Below are 24245 nucleotides of genomic sequence, written 5' to 3'. Positions count from 1 at the left end.
GAAGATTTCTTTAGAAACTTCTATGGGTTAAGAATGATCTAATATCAACTTTTGTGGGAATACCATATTGGATAAGGAAGCCAATGATACTGAATGGGGAAATGGGGATAGTTTCTTCAATAAATGGTACTAGGAAAACTGGATATTCACATGAAACAGAATGAAACAGTAGCATCATCTTAGACCACTCACCAATTAATTCTAAATGGGTCAAGGACTTCATAACACCAGAAACTATAAAACACCTAGAAGAAAACATAGAGGGGAAGCTCACTGACACTGGCCTTGGTGATGACATTTTGGGTGTGATATTAAAAGCACAAGTGATAAAAGCACAAATAAACAAGCAGGACTGCCTCATAAAAGCTTCTTCAGAGCCAATAAATAACTAACCAAACAAACAGACAAACAACAAAACAAAATGGCAACCTACAGAACAGGAAAAAATATTTCCAAACTGTCTGATAAGGGGTTAATATCAAATACATATAAGGGATTAATATAACTTAATAGCAAGAAATAGTAAAAATCATGAAAAATGGGAAAGGGACCTAGATAGATATTTTTCCAAAAAAGACATACAAATGGCCAACAGGTACATAAAAGGATGCTTAATGTCACCAATTATCAGGAAATTGCACATCAAAACCACAATGAGACCCTACTTCACACATGCTAGAATGCTTAATATAAAAAAGACAAGAAGGAGCAGGAAGATGGCGACGGAGTAGGACCAAGCGATTCCAGTTCCCGTACCCCTGGGAGGGGGTCCTGGGGGATCTACTGAGGAACTGCGCAATCAACCAACACTTCCCCAGCATGTATGAAAATAAGAGACCAGAGAGTGTGACAGAGGGACCAGACAGCTATAGGTCAGTGGGGACTTCGGGACGTGAGTAAAGACAAAAGCGGTGGCAGCAGCAGGGCCTGGTGCCCTTGGCCAGTGCCTAACAGCCTCCGGGCCGGCGCCAAGGCAAGGGTACAGAGGCTTCAGTCTGGGACCAGCGCAGGGGGCGCCTGCTACGAAAGGCGATTTGGAAGCCCGGCACCTAGCAGTTCTACAGCAGACTCTGTGGGAGCCTTGGGCCTGCTACAGGGTCCGTGGGAGAGAACTGACCCCTTCCTTCCCCCTCTAAGCAAGGCTGGGCAATACCGGGCAGAGACCTGTCTGCTTAAGTTTACATAAAGAGTAACAAGAACAGAGGGCTGTGTTAACTGCAGACTCTGTGGTTGCCAGCCCCCCAGCCCACCAGCCCGCCAGCCCGGGAGAATTGAGAACAGCATTGTCGTCACTGGTCTTCTGGGAATTGGGCAGAGCTGAGAGGCAGGCTTTGTGGAGAAGTTTTTATTGGAAAGTGAACTGAGGTGTTCTCCTGCGACGGCAGCTTGCCTTGCTTCCCACCCAGACTGGCAGCCATCCAGAGGAGGGGCAGAAGCACTTGAGTCCCGCCACAGGACTGGGAAGGACTGTGCCAGATCCTGTGAGACCCAGGCAGCCTGTTGGGTGTGCGGGCACCTGCATCCCAGTCTGGTAGCCCGGCTGGCTCCCATGCATGCGCATAGAGAGGTCCTGCTGCAACCACATAAACTGGTTTGGACAGTTTGAGACCAACAAGGGAAGGTTTTTTTGTTTGTTTGTTTGTTTTGTTTTTGTTTTTTAGCAACTGTTTAAAAGTAATCTTGTATTTTTTTATTTTATTATTGCTTTATCTTTCTATACTTTCTTTCTCTCCTTTCTTTTTTCCTGCTTTAGTCCTTCTTCTTTCTTCCCAAACCTATCACTTATTCCTCCTTTCTCCTGCCTTTTTTTGTGTGTGTTGGTTTGTTTGTTTCTTGTATTGTTTTCTTTTACCCAAAACAGACACAAACAACTGTGAACTGCGAAAGGACCAGAGTGGGACCCAAACAGGGGGCATATCAACAATAGAGACAGACAGAAAAATTTCACTTTGCTCTAGCAGAGAAGCCTCAAGTTGCTGCAGAGATGTATTATTTTTCACTATTCTCACTTCTTTTATATTTTATTTTATTTTATTTTATTTTACTTTTTTAAAGATTTTATTTATATATTTACCTTTAAAGGGGAAGGAGAGAGAGAGAGAAACATCAATGTATGGTTGCCTTTTGTGTGTCCCCTGCTGGGAGTTGGCCTGCAAGGAACTGGCCTGCAACCCAGGCATGTGTCCTGACTAGGAATCGAACCGCGATCCTCTTGTTCGCAGGCCCATGCTCAATCCACTGAGCTACGGCAGCTAGGGCACTTCTTTTATATTTTAATACTATCTTTGTATTCCTCCTCTTTCTGTATAGGTTTCTTAGGCTTGGTTGGTTGTATTGTATTATTTGGGAGGTTTCCCCTGTTCTTTACTCCACAGTGTATTACTTATTTTCTATACTTCACGCCACTTGTTTTACTTTGGAATACTACCCAAAGCTCTATACCCCCAATTCATACAGATCACATATAGTCTATCATATGATTGTTGCTCTAATATTATTGTAAATAATAGCTGTTCTATACAACTGTAAATACTTCACAACACATCTCTCGGATCCTAGCCCACATTACAGGTTCCTGAATTCTATTACTGTAGTGATTAACTCTATTTGCTCACACGCTACACCTAGTTACTATTCTTTACTCTCACCTTACCTCAAAATCAGACCACCCGCAACCTCACTGCTTTCTAGATCCAACTCAAAAGCCATCCCTCTCCAACAAGAGACTGATCTTTTGTCCATTCTTTCTTAAGAGTGGCAAGCTGGGTTGAAGATTACGGTTAACACTATATATAGCCTAAAGATTTTCTATCTCTTCTCTACCGACTGTGACTGCAAATAACATAAAATACTCTTCTGCTGTCATAAACCATTTTGCCTCCCCCTCCGACTAACCACAGAAGTTCACACAATAAACCCAGGGAGTAAGAACAGATCAATTTAAGAAGCTGAGGCTAACAAGAAGAGTCTCATAAACAATATGAAGACAAAGAAACAATACCCAAAAGTAAGAAAAGGTGAGAGTCTCAGAAAGAATATTAGATGAAATAGAGGCAAGTCAACTATCAGATATTGAATTCAAAGTACTGGTTATCAGGAAATTCAAAGAGCTCAACATGAGCTACCAGAAACTACAGGGGAGCAACAATGAACTCTCCACAAACTATAGAAACATGAAAAAGGAAATAGAAACTATAAGGAAAGGCCAACAGGAAATGAAGAATACAATTTCGGAACTGAAGAACACAGTAGAAGGAATGAAAAGCAGGATCAATGAGGCAGAAGATCGGATTAGCAAGTTGGAGGACACAGTAGAAAGAAACTCCCAGAAAGAGCAAGAAAAGGAAAAGAAGCTCAGAAAGAATGAAGAGGGATTAAGAGAAATACAAGAAAATATGAAACGTAATCATATCCGAATAATAGAAATACCAGTAGGAGAAGAAGAAAAACAAGGGATAGAAAACCTATTTGAAAGAGTAATGATGGAAAATTTCCCTATTGATGAGAGAAAAAGTCACACGAATCCAGGAATCACAGAGAGTCCCATTCAAGAGGAACCCAAAGAGTCCCACTTCAAGACATATCATCATCATTAAAATGGCAAAATTCCAAGACAAAGAGAGCATCTTAAAGGCAGCAAGGGAGAAAAAGGAAGTAACATACAAGGGGGGTCCCAATTAAGGTTGGCTACCAACTTCTCCATGGAAACACTCCAAACAAGAAGAGAATGGCAAGAAATATTCCAAGTAATGAAAACCAGAGGCCTACAACCAAGGCTACTTTACCCAGCAAGGCTCTCAATCAAGATAGAAGGCCAAATAAAAAGCTTCCAAGACAAAAGAAGTCTAAAAGAATACGCCTCCACAAAACCAGCTCTATAAGAAATACTAAAAGGACTGCTTTAAGGAAAGGAAGGAAAAGAGAGAGACAGAGAGGAACTCAGGTACATACATGACAATGAATAAGTACCTATCAATGATAACTTTAAATGTAAATGGATTAAATGCTCCAATCAAAAGACATAGAATAGCTGAATGGATAAGAAAGCATGACCCACACATATGCTGCCTACAGAAGACCCACCTCAGGTCAAAAAACCATCACAGACTAAAAGTGAAAGGATGAAAACAAATTTTCCAAGCAAACAGACAAGAAAAAAAAAAGCCGGGGTATCAATTCTAATATCAGACAAAATAGACTTCAAAAAAGGGGCCATAAAGAGAGACCCAGAAGGTCACTTCATAATACTCAAGGGAAGAATTCACGAAGAAGACATTAACATTGTAAATATATATATACTCAACATGGGAGCACCCAAATATATAAAGAAAATCTTAGAGGACCTAAAGAAAGATATTGACAGCAACACAATTATAGTAGGGCATTTTAACACCCCACTGTCAAAAATGGACAGATCTTCCAAACAAAATATCAACAAAGATATTGTGGCACTAAACAACACCGTAGATGAAATAGACCTTACTGGTATATATATATATAGCCCTTCATATCAAAGAAGCTAAATACACAATCTTTTCAAATGCACATGGAACATTTTCAAAGATAGACCACATGATAGGACACAAAACTAGTCTCAACAAATTGAAGAAAATTGAAATCATACCAAGCATTTTTTCTGCCAACAAGGGACTGAAATTGGAAGCGAACCCCACAGGAAAAAACCCAAAACCATGGAGACTGAATGGTATGCTATTAAACAAAGAATGGGTCAAGATTAAAATTAGGGAAGAAATCAAAAGTTTTCTGGAAACAAATGAAAATGAACTTACAATAACCCAAAACTTATGGGACACAGCAAAGGCAGTCCTGAGAGGGAACTTCATAGCAATATAGGCTTACCTAAAGAAGACAGAAACATTTCAAACAGACAACCTAACCCTTCACCTGCAATAACTCTCGGATCAACAACAAAGACAGCCCACAGCAAGTAGAAGGAAGGAAATAACCAAGATCAGAGCAGAATTAAATGACATAGAAACTAAAAGCACAATTCTAAGGATCAGTGAATCCAGGAGTTGGTTTTTTGGAAATATAAACAAAATAGACAAGCCTTTAAGTAGGCTCATCAAGAAAAAAAGAGAGAGGACTCAAATAAACACAGTCAGAAATGAAAGAGGAGAGATTACAACTCATACCACAGAAATAGAAAGGATAGTGAAAAACTACTATGAAGAACTGTATGCCAAGAAATTTGAAAACCTAGGTGAAATGGACAAATTTCTAGAAAAATATAATCTTCCAAAACTCAATGAAAAAGAACCAGAAAACCTGAACAGACCAATAACAGCAGGTGAAATTGAAGCAGTAATCAAAAAACTCTCGTCACAAAAAAGCCCTGGACAGATGGTTTCTCAGGAGAATTCTACAAAACATTTAAGGAAGAGCTAAGCCCTGTTCTTCACAGACTATTCCAAAAAATCCAAAAGGAGGGAAAACTCCCAAACTCTTTTTATGAAGCCAGCATCATCCTAATTCCAAAACCAGATAGAGACAAAACAAAGAAAGAATACTACAGGCCAATATAGCTGATGAACATAGACACTAAAATCCTCAATAAAATATTGGCAAATCGCATCCAACAATGCATTAAAAAGATCATTCACCATGACCAAGTGGGATTCATCCCAGGGATGCAAGAATGGTTCAATATTGGCAAATCAGTAAATGTAATATATCTCATAAACAAAATCAAAGACAAAAAACACATGATCATATCAATAGACGCGGAAAAAGCTTTTGATAAGGTACAATACCCATTTATGATAAAGGCACTCAGAAAAGTGGGAATACAGGGAACATTCCTCAATATAATAAAGGCCATGTATGAAAGACCTACAGCCAACATCATACTCAATGGGCAAAAACTAAAAGCTTTTGCACTAAGATCAGGAACAAGACAAGGTTGTCCACTTTCACCACTTCTATTCAATATAGTATTGGAAATTTTAGACACAGCGATCAGACAAGAAAAGGAAATAAAAGGCATCCAAATTGGAAAGGAGGAAACAAAACTGGCATTGTTTGCAGATGACATGATAGTGTAGATGGAAAATCCTATAGATCCTACCAAAAAACTGCTCGAACTAATAAATGAATCTGGCAAAACAGCGGGTTACAAAGTCGATATCCATAAATCAAAGGCATTTTTGTATACTAACAATGAATCAGCAGAAGCAGAAATCAAGAAAAAAATCCCATTCAATATAGCAAATATAAAAATAAGGTATCTGGGAATAAACCTAACCAAGAAGGTAAAAGACCTGTATGCAGAAAACTATACAACACCGAAGAAAGAAATCAAGGAAGACACAAACAAATGGAAACATATACCGTGTTCATGGATTAGAAGAATTAACATCATTAAAATGTCCATACTACCCAAAGCAATTTACAGATTCAATGCAATACCTATTAAAGTACCAATGGCATATATCACAGACATAGAACAATCACTTCAAAAATTTATATTGAATCATAAAAGACCCTGAATAGCAGCCACAATGTTAAGAAAGAAGAACAAAGTAGGAGGGATCACAATACCTGATATCAAACTGTATTACAAGGCCACTGTAATCAAAATAGCCTGGTACTGGCATAAAAACAGGCACATAGACCAATGGAATAGAACAGATAGCGCAGAAATAAACCCAACTCTCTACCATCAATTAATATTCAACAAAGGTGGCAGTAACATAAAATGGAGTAAAGATAGCCTCTTCAACAAATGGTGCTGGGAGAACTGGACAGCTACATGCAAAAAAAATGAAACTCGAGCACCAACTTGCACCATACACCAAAATAAATTCAAGGTGGATAAAAGACTTAAATATAAGTCGTGAATCCATTAAAGCCCTAGAGAAGAGCATTGGCAGGAAAATCTCAGATATTCCATGCAGCAAGATTTTTACTGATACGTCCCCTAGAGCAAGGAAAATAAAGGAAAAAAATAAACAAATGGGATCTCATCAAAATTAAAAGCTTCTGCATGGCTAAGGAAAACAGCATCAAGATAAAAAGAGAAGCAATAGTTTGGGAAAACTTACTTGCCAATGATATCTCAGACAAAAGTTTAATCTCCAAAATATACAAAGAACTCACACGACTCCACTCAGAGAAGATGAGCAACCTGATTAAAAAATGGGCAAAGGACTTGAACAGACATTTCTCCAAGGAGGACATATAGAGGATCCAGAAACACATGAAAAGATTTTCGGTATCGGTAGCTATCAGAGAGATGCAAATTAAAACCACAATGAGATACCACTTTACACCAGTCAGAATAGCTATCATAAACAAAGAAACAAACAACAAGTGTTGGAGAGATTGTGGGGAAAAGGGGATCCTAGTTCACTGTTGGTGGGATTGCAGACTGGTACAACCACTATGGAAAACAGTATGGAATTTTCTATGAAAACTAAAAGTGAATGTGCCTTTTGACCCAGCAATTCCACTCTTAGGAGTATATCCTAAGAGCCCTGAAGCACCTATGCAAAAGAACCTATGCACCCCAATGTTCATAGCAGCACAATTTACGATAGCCAAGAGTTGAAAGCAACCTAGATGCCCATCGGTAAATGAATGGATCAAAACACTATGGTACACTTACACAATGGAATTCTATGCCGCAGAAAGGAAGAAGGAGCTCCTACCCTTTGCAACATCATGGATGGAACTGGAAAGCATTATGCTGAGTGAAATTAGCCAGGCAGTGAAAGACAAATACCATATCATCTCACCTTTAACAGGAACCTAAACAACAAAATAAACAACCAAGCAAAATATGATCAAAGACACTGAAATACAGTATAGGCTGACAGTGACCAGAGGGGAGAGTGGAGAGAATCACAGAGGAAAAGGGGAAGTATTCAGAGGAACAAGTATAAAGGACACATGGACAATAACTAAGGTGGGGGGGTGGAAATGGGAGGTAGGTGGGTAGACCTGGGGGGTGGGATGGTTGGGATGGGAGTAGAAGACAGAAAACTGTACTTGGACAATAATTAAGTAAAATAAATAAATAAACATACCAAAAAAAGAGACAAGAATAGGCATTGTCGAGGTTGTGAAAAAGGCAACTCTTCTGTGTTACTGGTGTGCTGCATAGTGATACAGCCACTATAAAAAAAATACCCACCATAAAGTTTCCTGAAAATGAAAAATGGAACTAGCTATGATCCAGCAATCCTGCTAATGGATATATATGTGAAGCAAATAAAATCACTATCTCAAAAGCAGTATCTGCACCCTCATGTTTACTGCAGCTTTTTTCACAATAGCTGAGGTATGAAAACCAACCTAAGTGTCCAGCAACAGATGATGGATAAATAAAATGTGGTACATAGGTATATGAAATGAAATATTATTCAGCCATATGAAAGGAAGAAATTTGGGGGGAGAGAAATTTTGTCCTTTGTGATAACATGGTTGGATCTTGAGGGCATTATGCTGAGTGAAATAAGCCAGATACAGAAGGCAAATACTGTATGATCTCGCTTCCATGTGGAGTTGAAAAGAGACTAGAAAGTTGAGTAAATGAGGTGATACATCTCAAAGGGTACAACTTCCAGATATAACACCAATCAATTCTAGAGATTCAAAGTATAGTGTGTTGACTATAGATAACAATACTGTGTTTATATCATTGAAAGTTGCTTTAGAGATTAAATCTTAAATGATCTCACCACAAAAAAATTATGTGAGGTCACTGATGTATTACTTAATCTGCTGTGGCAAACAATTCCATGCAACATATACGTGTATTGAGTCATCTCATTGTATACCTGAAACCTATACTATGTTATGTGCCCTTTATATCTCATTAATGCTGAAAAATTAACAGAGTAGACGACCACCCCGCAGTGGTTCCAGATTTCAAGCATAACCAGGGCAGATTTGGAGAGTGCAGAAAGACCCTGGGTTACCTAGGTAGCTATTAATGCTCATTTATGAAATTTGCAACAACAGACGTACTTACTTACTTACTTACTTACTTACTTACTCACTTACTTGTAAGTAAGTGAGTTTTGTACAGGTTGTATATCTATGTGGCAAGATTTCACTTTAACCACAAAAAGCAACATCATAACAGACAAAAAGAATATGCTTCAAGCTAAGGGCTCAAGGGAAAGTCAACACTGGTGGGCGCTGAGTATTGAAGTTCTTCTATTATACTCATCTTTCTATTCTGGAACCTTCTTATAGTCTCAGTGGGAGAAACTTTCAGCTCAGCTGGGGCAATACACAAAGAGGGACCTTAATTAGAGTTGAGATTTAGTGGGTTAACCAGATAAACAAGTGGCCTCCATGTTTCATGGCATCTAAGAAGCTATTGACTTTAAGATGCACCATGATTTTATGTACCTCTGATAAAGAAGTACTGCCAAATAAACTACAACATGGCGTTTTATAATTTATAACAGTAATTTTATACTTATTGAAAGAGCTCTTTAAGGTTTATGCAGACACTCATGTTTGCATTAAAATGAAAATATAAGCAAAAAAGGTTTTAAGATACTGTAATTTAATATTTACCAAAAAACAAGATAGAAGGATATTTCATATAATTAATTCCTCATACCCAGCATTAATATCATGGTGCTATACATTTAGTTCAACCCAACATCCTAAAGTAAATTAATTTATCAAAAAGATAATAGAAGCCTTACATTTTGCTGAAGACAGTGTAAATTGGTACTTCTTTTCTGGAAGGTAATCTAGTAAAATACCAAGAACCTTTACAAAATGTTTGCTCAGCAATCGCCTTCAAAGAATCCATTTCTAAGTAAAGAATCAGATGTATGCAAATAATTACATTCACTGCAATGTTATTTTTAACAATACAAAAAAGGAAATAATTTAAATAGGTGACTGATAGAACAAACTGGGTTGCATTCATACAGCAGAATATTATTCAGCAATTCAAATGAAAATATTAAGACTATGGCATGGAAAATGTTTGCCATATAATGTGAAATGAAACCATCAAGACTTGGAATTAGACACACAGTATGACCTCAGCTTTGTAAATATTTGTGCATCAAAGAAAACATGAAAAAATATTAACAATGGTTATCCTTTGCAAAATGATGGCAGGTGATAACTTTTCTTTCTACCTTTTGCTATGAAACAAATCTATCTTACTTTATCAAACTTTAAAAAAATGTGTTAATAGTGATGGTAATAGTAGACTGATTTAAAGTACGAGAAACTGAAGAAAAATAGAATGGATAAAGCAAAAATAAGTGAGTGTGTCTGTAGCTTCAAGATTAGGGTGAGTGAAAAGGAGAAAGGGGAGGCCCCCATAAAGTGAAATTAAATGGACTGAAACAGACTAACTTTGAGTGATAAATTATGAGTAAAGTAGCATCTCATTTCATGCATGCCAAATTTTACTCTCTTTAGAGTGAGTGCTGGTAAGGATTCAATTTTCCAATTACTGTCCCGGCATTTTTTATATCAGCTATCAAATTCCCTTTCATAACTGTATTCAATTTTGTTCCTCCATTGAACTATAAAAGTGCCTTCTTCAACAAACATATCATCCTGGAGTTTGCAATTTTGGACCCTTACATGTGAAATGGTAGATACTCTTAATCAGATTTCCTGATAAAGATTTTTATAAAGAAAATAGTTCTCCTCTTAAACTTGTAGTTGGATTAAATAGATTTTGGCTAATTGACACTCTGAAGAGTATACCTCTCACTGAAGCTAGAAAATGCGCATAAATTCATCAAACATTAGGATTCACTCCCAAACTCATAAGCCTATGGCATTACTGAAGATAGTAACCCACTAAATACCCTGTGGATAAACAATGACATAGCAGATGGACTAAAATGTCAGAATATCATTTTAAACAGAATGTGTTAATGCATTGTGATAAAAAAAATCGCTACTTTCTCTTGTAAAGATTAAACAACTCTTTCTTCCTCAGATACTTTAATCTGACCTAATAACTAAGGATAATAAGAAATTCAGCACCATAGTAAGTCATTTTTTCTAACAGGTACGAAGATAGATTTATAAAAAAGAATTGAAAAATAGCTATGTAAAGCTCTGAAACATTCAGATATAAACTTGTGGTTATTTTGAAAACAACAATTCAATAAATATTTGCAATTAATCTAACTTCATATATTTTGGAAAAATGTCAAAATTTAGAGCAAATCTACCGTGTAAATTCAGTGTACTTTTGAGAATAAATGTTTCACGGGCACTTGTTTTTTCAAAGACTAGGTCCTTTTAGAGAAATTTACTTACGATATATAATTACTCTGATAAAGACTGTCTCATAGACTTCAAGAACATTGTTAGACCTGAGAAAAAGTGTCACAATATACATAACTTTGACCAAGGTACAAAACATTACATGCCCATATCTCTTAAAATTGAAATATATAAAATTGATTTAAAATAGAGAAAATGATAATCAAGTAATAAGGCTATCAGGCTAAGGGTATGAAGTTATTGACCTTGTAAAAGAATGAACGGTCACAGTTCAAATTGGATTTTTCAAAGGTGACATTTCTTCAAGTTTATTTTAACCTAAAATCACTATCTGGTTTTCCATTTTTTGGAGTTACACTTTTACAGAGGATCTAATATTTCCAATGAGTCTTCATTTCTCTTTTCTAAGAGACTTTAGAAATTGATGTCCATCCCAGTTTTTATTGGAACTGAGATAATTCCTCACATTAATGCAGGAAAACAAGCAGGATCACAGTTCTCACCAGCATAGCAGGTTATAACTAGATGTCCTGGCTGCAAACACAATTTTGTATCTGCTTAGCACAACAAGTGTCAGTTTGTTCTTATTTTAATTTATTAATTCCTTCCTCATTAAAAGTTTCCATTTTGTTCCATTAAAGGTAAAAAAAAGGTTCATTTTCATTTGAAGTCTTAATTTGAAATCAGTGGGACAAGTTAAATGGTAACAAGCCTAATGATTTAAGACCAAAATTAAATATGTCTTCTCCTTGGTATCCCATAATTGGAAATTAAATATGATTATAATTTTTTCTAAAATCCATTAACATATCATTCTTGGCTTGATTTCTACCTGGAAGACAGTAGGCATAGTACATCAAAAATAATATATGATTTTATTAGTGTCAAGGCAATTAATTTTGGTGACTCAAGTCAAAATCTTATTGGATTTATTCTCAGGTATAATTCTAGCTCCTTATGCCATCTACTGATAGAATTAGAAAATATGACATTATGGTAATTTAGTCTTTTCACTAGACACCTATTTTCCATCCCATTATCAATTACATTCCATACAGAAAATGTTAATTTTATAATTCACACAGCATTCTTCACTTGATCAATAAAACAGTGAGGTAAACAAAAGAATGAATGAGAAAGGAAAAAATCAATAGCCCATGCATTGTATTAGATATTTGAAATGCTATGTTGTGGTTGTTCTGGCCTGTTTCAGGGAAGGGTAGCTGCAGGCCTGAAGATGAATGATAGAGTATCTGAATGGTTTGGGCCAATCAAAGATGATTTACACTCTAAATAACCCAGACTTTGAAGGTCTACTTTGATAGGTACATAAATCCACAAATCATTTCAGAACTTCACAATCGTAAATTTTCTACTAGATAGAATAGATAGCCTAGGTGCAATACTCCTCAAGTAGGTCAGGATGATGCACTAATGATCATCAAGTAGCAAAGGGAGTTAAAATAGAGCAAGTTGTTCATTAAGCTACTCTGTTAGTGTTGGATGGACTTCATCAAAATGGTAACTCAGAATTAGATTTAAAAATACTAGTGACAGTTCTTAACAAATACATAATTTTTTACACCAGATACTTTCTGAAAAACAAACCTCAGAATTGAAAGGCAAAAGGTGAATCAAAAATATTCAAACAGCCCTGGCTGGTGTGGCTTACTGGATGGAGCGCCAGCCTGCAAACCAAATGGTCACCCATTTGAATCCCAGTCAGGGCACATGCCTGGGTACTGGGACAGGTCCCTGGCTTGAAGCGCACGAGAGACAACCGTGTCTTTTGCACATATAAATTTCTCTCCCACTTTTTCTCCCTTCTCTCCCCTTTCTCTATGAATAAACAAATTCTTAAAATATGTATTAAAATATTATATATCTAGGTGATTTGTTTCCTGACAATTGTATAGGCAGGAAGGTTTATGGTGAAGATATTTTTCCAACATTGAGAAATGACTTTAATGTTAAATAGAATAAAATGTCATTTTCACTGACTCAATATATGCTATTTGAAAATACCAAATGCTGTCCTGGCTGGTGTGGCTCAGTGACTGAGTGCCAGCCTGTGAACCAAGGGGTCGCTAGTTCGACTCCCAATCAGCGCACACACCTGAGTTGTAGGCCAGGTCCCCAGTGGGGGCCCTGTGAAAGGCAACCACACATTGATGTTTCTCTTCCTCCCTCTCTTTCTCCTTTCCACTCTCTAAAAATAAATGAATAAAATCTTTGAAAATATCAAATGCCAACCAAAGTCCTTCAAATTTCCTCTTGTATTCTTTGATAAAGATGTTAATCTTACACTGTAAAAGGAATTGCATTGGTAGGCACAGATGCTCATTTTAGCATATTTTAACATCAGCTAATCCCACCTTTTAGAAGTGAGGTGTTTCTTGTAAAACATACTATGCCAGAAGTAGTTTGCTGAAGTTGGCAATTACATGGATGATCCATAACCAAGAGCCTATAGCAATTTAGGAAAAAATAAAGCAGCAAAGTAGAGGATCATCTTACCTATACACTGAGTGCTACCTCGTATTTGCTCAGAATTACACTTTCAATCCACTATGAAAAGTTTCTCTTTAAAAGACATCACAAAGAAACAATTAGCATTTCTACCCTTATCAAAGAAATCATCAGTAGTTATTTATACTTGGTCTTGAGAAGCTTCCCAAAACAATGTTTGAGTTTAACTCTTTGCGGAGTAAGAAAAATATTTCATTCCATAAAGCAAGTATATCTTAATATGGACAGCAAATTTACACTGACATTAGATATTGTCCACCCAATTTCATTCCATTGATAATGTTGCTGATGGTATTTAGCTAGGAAAGACAGCAGAGAGAACTAGACATGAATCTTAATAAACTGGGAAGCTTAAACCAGTTTGTTTGCTAGCCGAGGAAGCTGCAAGCTTCACACTCCAGGGGATTAGAGCATTTCTCTGCCAAAATTAACTGCTCCTCCAGCACCACGGGGGTTGGGGGGTGGGAGGCAGGCACATCTGCCATAGAAGTCAGAATGGCACAGGGGGAGGTGCTGGACCAGACAGGCTTGCCAGTCCAGTCAGGTTAAGAAGGGATGGGTTGGGAGTTGGACCCCCCTGAAGCACAAAAAAGTTTGGGAAGTTGGTTGGTCACTTTGAGAGAGCACTTGTTCTGTCCCATAGTCAAGCTCATGTGATCCCAGGGGATGATCTCTCTCTTGCCTTGATGACTTGCACTCACTGCATCATTCATGGTGGCACGTGACCAAGCACATGCAGTCTAGCACTTACCAAGCCCACAACAGATGGCACGGGCTCCAAAAGAACTAAGAGGCGCCCTCATTTGTGACGTGCACTGGCGTGGTGCACTCACCAGACCACGTGGCTCTAGCACCTGCAGGGCCCAGGGCCGTGTGGGCTCCACACACAGTCTCCAGGAAAGAGCCTGATGGAACAATCGTTGGAATAAGCTCTGCTACATGGATGGGGACCAAGACCGCTGAGCAGCCACCTGCTGCCTCCGTAGGACTGAACTGTAATATGAAACAAAAGCTCTGGACACTGGCTTTTGTCTTGGTCTTGCTTAAGACACTGTTGGACCATTTCCATGGTGTGATGGAGCATTAGAAACCCAGGGATAGCTTCAATCTCTATACAAATAAACCATGACTCACCACGATCTCCGGAGCTTGAAATGCTTTTTTTGTCATCCCATGGAAGGGCCAATTTCCACCTATGACAGTTATAGCCTCTTCCCAGCCATGGTGAATATTTTTTCAACAAATGAATATTTTCACCCAACAATGCTGTCAAGGAAAATAGCTGTTGAGCAATCACCATAATTCCATTTGTCTAGTGCCTACTATATGCCAAGCACTGTACTAGGTATTTTGCACAAATTATCTCAATTATCCCCTCAAAAGTTAAGAAAGTTTTGTATATTCTTATGTTTTCTCAATAAAATATGATACAATATCTTCTGACATTTAAAAATGAATGAGAAGTCTGCTATTTAAAATACTGTTCAATTTATGGCCTGTTACATTGACAGATGTTTTTCTTGTTACTATAAATATTGGTAAGTATTAACTGGATTTTATCTGTAATAAATATTATGAGCTACTAGGACCTAGTTAAGGACCATCTTATGTGAAAATATCCATGGTGCTTACTATAGTGTTGATCAACCCACAGTAGTTGCTATGTGTGATATAGCAGAACAAAATGATGAGTTTTGGAAGCAGGCATTTTGTGTCTATCCGTGGTTGTCACTTACTAGTTATGTGTGATATTGAACAAGTTATTTAACATCTCTCAGCTTCAGTTTACATGTTTGTAAAATGGAAAAAAATATTCTCTTCACAGAGTTGTTAAGATGAAATCACACAATGAATTTGAATAAATTCTCTAGCACAGTGCCTAATACATAGGAGGGCTCGGTGCTGTGCTTGGAAATACTTCAATATTCCCACTATGGCCAATTTCAAGTTATCAAGATTGTGTCTCTAAATGCAGAGTTGGGAAGAGATGTGCACCATCAGCTCTCAGAGGCTAGTGCAAGCTTGCTCCTGCACAGAGTTAGATGGGCACTACGGATAGCACGTGACATCACTGCTATTAAAGATGTCCAATCACTGCTGAAAATGGGATTAAGAATGAAACATTGCCATTTGTATGCATTTAGCCCTCTGAGTGCATTTTATCAGAAGTTTGGTAACAGTTACAGCCGTGGTGTGATTTGGAATTTGAAGAGGAGTAGGCATGTATAACTCCAATTCCTTCTACTGTTATAGCCAACAGTTGACTAATAATCTAGCAAGACTTTAGTGCAGCAACAAAGTAGAACTGACTATAACAGTGTTTGTGGTAGAGAATTTGGGAAAACATAGGGTATGTATTTGAGGTCTTGATCTGCAATGGAGCAATAATTCCTGAAAGGAGAACCAGTTTTGCTTTGACTTATAAAGAATGTGACAAATAGTAGCCTGGCCAGAAACCCAATTCAGATACCTCACATAAATTATATAAAATGCAAATACAAAGTACCAGGCTGAAAAATACCTTCAGATACATGGTAGATTTTTTTTAATCTAATTTGCTAATTCAATATAAATTTATACATGTGTAGGAATATTTTGGAACTCTTCCTGAAAATGTAAACAGTTAACATCTGACTATGTGTATTTCATGTCATTTGTTTCACATTTAACATCTTCATATTTTTCTCATGCAGTTGGGTGTGCAGAGTTACCTTTATTTGATATAGCAATAATACCGAACCACAACCTCAGCTATCAGTTGCTTTTATGACAGACCTCACTCTTTGCTATCAGAATATTTTGCTCGCTGTCCCTAGCCATTTCAAATAAAATCTTTTCAGAAATAGCGGTATGACCTTTTCTTCATCCCAAACCTTTCATCATTGGATTTCAAATGTTTCAAGTGTTTTGCTGATGCTTCAAGATGAGTTTCTGACTGGGAAGGTATTCTCACAACTCAAAACCTTGATAGAGTTTTATAATGCCAAGTTTACAGAAAAAGGGGATGTTGCCTTTATTGCTTAGAAGTGCTCTTACTTGTTTTCAGAGTGTGTCATCTTATAGAAGATTTTTCAGTCATATCCTAGAGCAGGAATCAATGTTTCAATATGTGCACTACCCACTCCTCCACTGACCATGCTTCCTCACCCTACAGGTACACAGAATCTGTAAGGGAACAGAACTTGGGTATACATGGAGTTTGGCTATTGTGCTAAGATTATTTCATTCCGATTATTGTCATTTTTGAGCAATACATGTTGAGCCATGTTGCATAAAATTACATATGTCAATTATTAATATACATTTCTAATGAAAATATATATAATAGGCAACCTCTGGCCTAGAAACCACAAAATAACTTGATTGGGGAGCTTCTTTACAATAGAGATGTGCAGCCACTGCCCGTGGAAATTCGGATGAAGAAGGCCTGAACCTAAGTGGGCACAGTAAGAGCAAAACACTAAACGGAAAGAACATAAGTGCCCCCATGTTCAGGGCAGTGGTGCTTACCATCGCCAAGAGGTACAAGCAGCCCAAGTGCCCATCAGGAGAAGAGTGGATAAAAATGTCATACATTTACTTGGCTGTAAAAAGCAAAGAAATCTTACCCTTTGTGACAGTATGGATGGACCTGGAGAACATTATACTAAGTGAAATAAGTCCTTCAGAGAAAGACCAGTACCCTCTGATCTCACTCATATGTGGAATCTAATGAACAGACTGAACTAATAAGGAAAATGAGGACAGACTCATAGATGGAGAGCAGGCTGACATCTATGTTGTTGGGGTTGGGAGGTGCTGGGCAGGATATGGAGATTGAGCAAAATAGAAAAGAAAAAGAAAAAACTTGGGGAGGTGAAAGAGGGTAAAGAGGGGATAAAGGGTGTCGAAAGGAGACTTGACTTGGGGCGCTGACCACACAGTACGGCGGGTGTGTTGTAGAATTGTGCACCTGAAACCTGTATAATTTTGTTCACCAGGGTCACCCCAATAAGTTCAATAAAAAAGAAAAAAAAATTGAAAGATAATTTCAAACCAGTAAAATAAGTGTTGTTACAAATCAATCAAAATAATCAATTTTTAAATAAGAAAATTTAACATTGTAGAAGCACTATGTAGAAATAGATTTAGTTATTAAAAAAATACAAGACTCCAGGTGTTTCATAAGCACTTTAAATGTTGGAAAACACTGAAAAACTGAGAAGATTTTGCTATTTACAACTAAGAAAGAATGTCAATCTTTGTTTCCCAGGAAATGATAACAAACCTAATGCCTCACTGTACAAGCAAAATCCATCCTTCCTGAATGCAAACTCTAGATCTCTAAATGGTGGCTGCCTACCTTATTTATCTCCTGCATGCATTTAAATGACTTTCTGTTTTTCAGCCAAAAGTTTCCTCTAAGTACCTTTGAAAAGAGACTCGCAGAATTCTTCAAACTGCATTGTGGTATTCCACGACTGCGACAGCTTTGGATTCCCAGATGAGCCACTTTGGATTCCATGCAGGTAGAAGTGCATTTGTGTGCAATCCTACTAAAGTGAGTAGGGCCAGAATCAGGCAATTCTGCCTTTCTCAGGTGACATGCTGTGACAGTGTTGCTCTACACTCTTTGCTACCATTGCATGTTTGCAAAGGAGATATAAGTAATTCCACCCTGCAACTCACATATTTTGAAAGTGAAATAATTGGTCTGATATTTCAAAAATTTATAAATTATGTATTTACAATAAGGAGATTTGTTGACAATATCAAATAATGTTATTTTTTCTTTTACAGGTTTTATTTCTTTATCTTTAGACAGAGGGTAAGGGAAGGAAAAAGAGAGGGAGAGAAACTTCAATGTGTGGTTGCCTGGGGACCTGGCCCACAACCCAAGCATATGCCCTGACTGGGAATCGAACTGTGACCTTGTGGTTCAAAATAACATTATTTATAATATGTATCTTGGACCTTACCTCATTGCACCTATTTCAAAACTTGGCCTTTGGTGTACTTTCCTTCCCTTTATAGGAGAGTCCTACCTATATTGAAATGCATGATTACATGTAAGCGAAACAAGGGAACAAATTCATGAAAGAAGATATTGTTACAAATTGTAATATTTTTGTGCATTACACAAATATAATTGCAACCTAAAGGAATTCTTTTATAGATGCAGATGCAGTTTTTAAAGTTGGATTGACATCACTCAAAAAGAGTAAATTAAGCATTTAAGTTTTAAGAGTGTAAGCAAATAAAAATGTAATTCAAATCCAAAAGAGTTATGCTACTCAAAGGAAACTGAAGAGCACTAATTTGCATTTTAGTAATCAGTAATAGGGGTTATGAGGTGTCGATTATCTTCCATGTATGACCTTTTTAAATTTCTAGGCAATGTACCTCAATTAATTGTCTGTGGCATCATAAAGAAACCTTTCCACTACAGCATGACTATGAAAAGCAATAAAATTCTTTCATTGCAGCTGAAGTGTGAAAACTGACCTTAGAACTTAGCAGTAGCTCACTGTGTTAATGCAAATTTTTGCTTGGCATAAATTACAATGCAGTCAAAAAAAATCTGACTAGCTCAACTAATGCTTTCCTGTAAGACATGCTGAGTTTTGTGAAGTCACAGAAATAACCACACTTTTAAATTTATATTTCATTACCAGCTGTCTCAATATACACTGAAACTAAGAAGCTAATTAGGATTTTTAGTACTGTCATAATGAGCCAAGTTAGAAGGTGCTATTGATGAAACAAGTTCAACTCTTTTTTAAAAAATATTTTATTTATTTGTTTTTAGACAGAGGGAAGGAAGTGAGAAGGATGGAGAGAAACATCAATGTGTGATTGTCTCTCATGAGCACCCTACCGGGGACCTGGCCTGCATCGCAGGCATATGCCCTGACTGGGGATCGAACCCATGATCCTTTGGTTTGCAGGCTGGCATTCAATCCACTGAGCCACACCAGCCAGGACACAACTTCAATTCTCATTGAAGGCTCTTCTGTCTGTATCTAGGCCTGCCGCAAGCCAGGAAGAAAACCTAGAAATCACACATTTGCTGTTCATTTATTGACTGTCTGCTGTGTGTAAATCAATGTGTATGTATGTTTGTAGATAAAAAGTAATAACAAGAATAGATAAGATGTAGTTCTTTTCCTCAAGGAGTTTACAGAAGAAAAGGCAAAATTTATAATTACCACAGAAATCTAACCAGCTCTCCTCCATAAATAAATAATAATTCTGAAAACAGACATATTTTGAGTGGACCACAGCCTTATATGTACTTTGGTGCTGCTGATGGGAAGGAGTGGTGGGGAAGTAAAATTGTCTTAAGTTTTACTTCTTGAGAGAGAAAGGGAGATCGATAACACAGAACTCAAAGGAAAACACTGGCAATTCAACGGGCTCCCAGACTGTTAAATCTTGCTTCAGGATCCCTGCTGCATCCAAAATCAGATGTACTAATGCCATTTCTGCTGCAGCAATTTACAAAATCTATTCTTCCATCTATCATTCACTTTCACTAAAATGACACAAGAATTCATCATGTAGCAACAAGACAGAACATTATTTCCATTCCTTCAGACCGTACTTATATATCATGTAATGCAATTGGGCAAAAAGATTATGTTTGACGGCCTTTTCCCTGGAGTGAAATTAAGTTACCACCTACTAAAACTCTGAAATAAATGCTCCTCCCATTAAGATAGCTCTGAACCCTAGGACGTTCTTTACAGCTAGTTCATAAGTCAGTATTCTACTTTGATATTGCTATGAGTGTATGTGTGGGAGCATGGGAAAAAAGTTTGTTCTAGGTTCTTACACACTTATATTTAACATTATTTTCATTTATGTTTTTATTGACATAAAAAAGATTACTTTTAAAAATTTCTCCAGTTAACAGAAACACAGTGAATTATGTTTAATGACATCTTATTAGAGAATACAAAAAGGCATACCATATGTAAGAAAATAAAACCGCCTGACTATACCAAGTTTGTTGAGGGAAGAAACTCACACCGAGAGGAGATAGCAGAAAACACGATAAGTTTATTACGTGCACGGGCCCAGAGGAGTCAGTCTCCAAATTCTGAGCCCTGAACAAAGGGTTCTTGGGGTTTATATAGTCTGCAGCTTCCTGTCTACGTGGCAAAGCAGGATACAGAAGCGGAATGCAGAAGTTAGTTCTGGCTACGGGGCTTATCTTAATCCTTGGGAACATCCTGTTATTTGCTTTCTCAAACGCCCAGCTAGCTCTTCCCTGGGGTGCTTGGGGGTCGGGTGAACAAAGGTTTTCCGTATCATTCTTCCCTTTGATGCTTGACAGCACTATTAGCTGGTCTAGCATCACTATAAGGCCAGTATAAGGCTGGCCTATAAATCTTGGGGTATCTTCTGATAATGATGCCTCTAAAGGGACAGGATCTTGGTGGTTGTCCTGCAGGTCACTGTGGCCTCTAGACTCTGGTCCATAGTATACAAGGGCCAAAAGTCAGGCCTAAGAAAATGATGATTAGGGGTCCCAGGAAGGGGAGCAACCACTGGAGCCAGGCTTGAGGGTTTATTCCCCAGCTCTGCCACCCCTCTCCACCTGCTTCTTTAGTACGGCGGTTTATGTTCTCTTGGATTTCTCCAACCTTTTTGCAATAATTCCTGACTGGTTTACATAGTAGCAACATTTCTCTCCTAGGAATATACAGGTCCCCCCCCTTTTCCTGGATTCAGAGCATTAATGAGGTTTCTTTCCTCATCATTTTTCTCCTCCTGTGATTTACTATTAGGGAGGGGTTCTGAGATTCCTTTATCCTTCTGGAATCACATAAAGGACAATGGACGAAGGTCTCATCTTCTTATAACTACTTCCAGCTAGACATGGACATCGTCTTACCTACCCTTGGGTCAGAGGTACCCTGAAAGAGGAGGAGGGAGGTGCAGCACGGAGGGAGTCCTTCCTGCAAGGGGAAGGACCTTACAGGGTCCTGGTCAGTTGGCTGTCACCAGGAAGTTGCAGGCTTGGTGCCCAAAGGCTGGTATTACTGGACTGTTGGCCTTCTGGTCAGGTCATATTCTGGAGGTGAAAGATTAGGCAAGAAATTGGAAGCACAATTAAATTATAACTATTAAATGACAAAGGCAGGGACTTCAGTAAAGAATGGCTTATCTGGAGGAAGGTGTACAAGGCATGCTACACCTATCCAAGACTCTTGTGGCCTGTTATACTTCACTTGGACTGAGGGGAATACATTAAGATTTCCCTCCTTTCAGATTTCTGAGCCCTTTCTTTCCAAGTTATCAAGACAGAAAAGGGAAAATCAGTTCTAAAGGGAAGTCCACAGACCACCCCAACTGTTTATCAACCTAACTACTTAGTTCAATCAAACCGTTGAGTCTCAGGGGGGTGATAACGAAGATGGGCTCCTTAAGTAAGGCCTATATTGCAACTAATCATCTATAGTCATAGGCAGGTCATAGGCATACACCCTATGAAAACAGAACACATAGGTTAATTCACACGATAATCCCCAAACCAGTCGCTATCCTGTGAGACTGTCTTTTGGGATGACATTCCATTGCCAGGTCCTTCCTGAAATGACATTTAACAGTGGCAATTTGACAGGTCCTTTGCATCTGTAAATTGTACATCTTTGGTGACATCACGAACCTGGTTTCAACTCTTAAATGAAAATAAGACAGTTTTAAGACAGTTAGCTGTGCCATTCTGATATCCAATACTGAGCATAGTGATTTTCCTTGAACTATAATTTTTCTCCTTAAGATCACCCTTACTGTTATTACAGGGACTACTTTGGGTCCCACTTTTGATTTTGACTGTTCATTTGCATAAACACACTAAGAGCAGCCTGGATCGCTTATGATCTTTAAGTGCGCTTTGCTGGAACTCACACAGGGAACCTTCAGATTGACTTCTCAGTCTGCCCCTCAGTGCACAGAAGCAGAGCCACACATCTGCCATCTGGCTTCGCCTGTACCAGTCATTTCACTCAAATCCTTGAGCCTCCATTGTGCCTACAGGTTCCTTTTAGCCATCTTTCAGGAAAGCAACCTTCGTTCCTTCCCTGGAAAGGCTGGCTGGAACCACACAACCAACCAAAGTACCAGGTTTTCCTCGTGGGCTTTTGCTAGCTTCGCAAGTCAATCCCAGTTCCTCTGAGCTTTCTGGTTACAACCAGAACCCATACATGCCTCCTTCAGGCGTGACATTCCAATTGAAGTCCTGGTTAACAAAACCACTATTAATGACTGGTCTTATTGGTTTTATGCAAAGAAACCTTGCATCATCATTCATTCCTTCAGAATGCCAAATTCTGGAGGGATCAGGTAGGGAGAAAAACACAAAGCTTGAAGGAAAATCTTTCTCCTTCTAATGCCCATCAAGATGCATCTCCATGCCTTATACCTTCTATTACTAACACCACATAATTTCTTTCCAAAACTTTCACATTTCCATTTATTTTTCTAACTTCCCACAGACTTTCTGCAATATTCACAAACCTTCTATAGCCTTTTTACTTATTCAGATTTATCCATAATTCTCTTTTAATCCCTGTTCTTTTCCCACACTGGGAAGGACTGTACTTAAACTCAGTATCTGGCAGCTAAATGTCCCTAGATTCGCAGGGACATTTTTCACCTTTCTGAAGCTTAGACCTTGCAAACACCCTATAAATCAGATGGTCAGCCTTGGACCTCAGTTCATGACCTTCAAAACCAGAGCCATTCCTATCAGAACCAGTAACACAGAGAACGTGACTGCTGTAGTGTCCACACAGCAGCAGCATACAGCTAAGCAGGTTTACAGAAGCAAGAAAGCAGGGCTGCTGATAGGGTCATATAATGTTCTTTTGTTCTTACTTCTTAGTTACTTAGTTGTTTACCCCTCCTTATCTTAGTGGCTCAGCAAACGGACTGAGTCCCTCTGACTTGTCTGGGCTTGTCTAAACAGGTCTCCTGCTACATCTCCCCCCTTTATCTATTGGGGATGGGAGGGAGTCTCCTAAAGACTTTGGCGGCATTCCTAATTCTAAGTAGTGCCAGCGGTAGCAAATTAGTCCAAAGTCGTCCAGTTTCCTTCTTGGTGAATGATTTTAGATCTCTGGCCAGGGCCTCTCCGAGGGGAGTGGGAGAGTTTCTGAAGCTCTGTGACAGTCTGGTCTGGGTCTAAGCCAGCTAGGCTGAGGACTGTAGGTGCCTGTAACCCTGGTCTTTGTTGCCTGCCAGTGGGCTTTCTCTCTTCCCTTTTCAGAGCAGATACAGAACAAAATCCAAAACACAGAGTTCTGAAACAACACACAGGCCTTCTCTTGCACCAGTGCGTCCACTGGTGCCTCGCAGAAACATGTTCCTTCCAGCCCAGTCTCATGGCAGAGACATGCTGCTTTGCCTCAGGCTGAAGCACTGGTCAGCCCCAATTGACCCTTCTTGGGTCCCAGGTGGCAAAGGCATTCTCCCCAACTGGC

Source organism: Sturnira hondurensis, unplaced genomic scaffold, assembly GCF_014824575.4.
Source record: "Sturnira hondurensis isolate 20B ecotype Veracruz unplaced genomic scaffold, ASM1482457v3 Scaffold0013541, whole genome shotgun sequence".
Taxonomy (NCBI): Eukaryota; Metazoa; Chordata; class Mammalia; order Chiroptera; family Phyllostomidae; genus Sturnira; species Sturnira hondurensis.
The sequence above is the reverse complement of the archived record's forward strand: the minus strand, read 5'-3'. Positions refer to the sequence as shown.